The sequence below is a fragment of the Theropithecus gelada genome, chromosome 1, assembly GCF_003255815.1.
Source record: "Theropithecus gelada isolate Dixy chromosome 1, Tgel_1.0, whole genome shotgun sequence".
Classification (NCBI taxonomy): Eukaryota; Metazoa; Chordata; class Mammalia; order Primates; family Cercopithecidae; genus Theropithecus; species Theropithecus gelada.
This window is the reverse complement of record NC_037668.1, coordinates 183,040,349-183,042,929: the sequence shown is the minus strand read 5'-3', so window position 1 is coordinate 183,042,929 and position 2,581 is coordinate 183,040,349. Positions and strand designations below refer to the sequence as shown.

The 2,581-nt window shown below is 36.7% G+C and overlaps 1 pseudogene; it reads left to right on the top strand.

The window, feature by feature from the left end:
• Positions 1–380: 380 nt before the first annotated feature.
• On the top strand, positions 381–1,200 carry LOC112632604 (annotated as a pseudogene).
• The last annotated feature ends 1,381 nt before the right edge of the window (positions 1,201–2,581 follow it).

Below are 2,581 nucleotides of genomic sequence, written 5' to 3'. Positions count from 1 at the left end.
CCACCCGCTTCAGCCTCCCAAAGTACTGGGATTATAGGCGTGAGCCACCGCGCCAGGCCAGTAAATATTTATTGAACCCTTAATTTATTCTAGGCATTGTACTAGGAACTGGGCTACCTTAGCACAATGCTCCGAAGTTGCTGTCAGTCCAATACAGAACTGGTGAGCAGACATCCAGACAAGTGGATAGGCACTTAGAATCCCATATATTAAAAAGCTAGTAAGAGATAGATTTCCTTTACTTTTAAAGGCAGATTCTAAATCTAAGAGACCATTCTAAAGCTAAGGGAAAAATCTCCTTGGCAGCATATATCCACCGAATATTTGAGTCACAATATATTGACAGATTAATTTAAATATGATCTTTTACCTGGGCGATAATGTCTACCTTCCGCTGCCCCATGAGGTAGGAAAGCATTTTATCACATAAAAAAGTTATTGGTGGGGCATGGTGGCTCACTGCTATAATTCCAGCACTTTGGGAGGCCAAGGCAGTGGGTCATTTGAGGTCAGGAGTTCGAGACCAGCATGACCAACATGATGAAACCCCAACTTAACTAAAAATACAAAAAAATTAGCCGGGAGGTGGGCACATGCCTGTAATCTCAGCTACTCGGGAGGCTGAGGCATGAGAATCACCTGAACCTGGGAGGTGGAGGTTGCAGTGGGCTGAGATCACGCCACTACACTCCAGCCTGGGTGACAGAAAGAGACTCTGTCTCAAAAAAAAATTTTTTTTTAAGTTATTGATCTTTTTAATCTGTTAGGAAGTAGAAATTGGTAGTGACAAAAGAGTATGTAAGAGATTGCCTGAAACTTTTAAAAAAATATAATCTATGAATATATTTAAAAAATGGGCTTGTGAGGGGTTTTCTCACTCTAGGGAGATTTTTCGAGCTATCACTGTGTCAACAGAAACAGATGTTTCCCTTTCTTCATATGATGATCAGGCATCCAAACTTACTTGAAAAGCTAGAGAGGCACCATTTGTCCATATGGTAATGGCAGGTTTTGTAGCAATCGTTGCATATGGATTATACAGATTGAAGAGCAGGGGAAATAATAAAATGTCCCTTCATCTGAACCACATGCGTGTGGCAGCCCAAGGCTTTGTTGTAGGATCAATGACTGTTGGTATGGGCTATTCCATGTATCGGGAATTGTGGGCAAAACCTAAGCTTTAGAAGAAGAGATACTGTCTTGATCTTGTTGGAGAAGCTCGCTTCAGTTAAACATCTCATTATCGAAGTTACATATTAATGTTGAAAATAAACTATTTGAGTAGGTTCAGATGAAGATAACATGGTATTTTGAATATCGGCTTCCTTTCTTTAGGCTTGATTTGCCTGTGACTGAATTACTAGTAATCACTGGTTTACTAACGAAGTCATTTGGGGGAGTCAAGTTAACACAAAAGAAACGTGTCACCTAAATCCACTTGGTGGTGTTGAAATGTCCAGCTTCTTAAACTGTTTAGATGAAATTAGTTCTAAAGAGGATAGCAGACCAACCCTGAAGTACTCCCAGTTTGCTGCAGAAGCTCGCATATTTTGGATGTTATATGAGTCTTATTTGCCCCAGTTAATTTAACTTTTTCCTGCCTGTCATGTGGACTGGCTTCTGCCTTAGAACTCTGTCAAAAAAGTGCGTGGAATATAACTTGTAAAGCCTCCCACAACTGAAAGTATATATATATGTGTGTGTGTGTCTTTAAACCAAATCTAGAAAGCTTACAATAGAGCTGCATAGTCTTTGTTAAAGAATCACAATTGTAAGCATGAGAACAATTTATGAATTCTAGTTTAGTTCTTTTGTAATTGCAGAATTATATTTCTGCTGCTGTTATATTAGAATACTTTTTAAATGTCATCTTGAAATAGAAGCATGTATTTTAAGCACTCAAGCAAAAGTAAATGAAGAAACTTTAAAAATGTGTGTGTCGTTTATTCTCTCCATAAGAATTGTAAACATTAAACTAAATAAATTACTTATAATGGAATTGATTAATGATTTATGAGCAGGCTAGTTTGACCAGACATTATACGCAAACTTTTATATACTACAGAATGCCATTGCACTTGTGAAATTCTCTTGTCTATCCTGAATTTACATTCCATGGTGATATCATGGTATATGCATTGTTATTAAAATAAGTGGCCATGTCAAAAAAAAAAAAAGAAATTAGAAGGTTGCACCTCAACATGTTAATAGTGACTGACAATGGAGGAATTACTATTTATTTTATTTTCTTTGGGCTTTTTTGATACTTCCAAATTTCCCAAAATTAGCATATTTTACAAAATATTATTTGCAAAGAAGGTCATAGTTCATGAATCTCCCATACTTTAAGAGAAAGAACTACTTTTAATTTCAATATTGAGAATGCTGTAAGGATTAGGAACAGAGAAAAGACTGAATGAAACTAAATAAAATTCTTAGAATGAGAGAAGATATTGCTGTTTTATTCATCCAGGAACTGAGTCTGAGTTTTAAATCCTAGGACTGCTACCACATGTGGTATTTCTCTGGTAGAAAATGAATTATCTCCATTTTGGAAAATCTGGTTCAAGTGGCAGGCTAA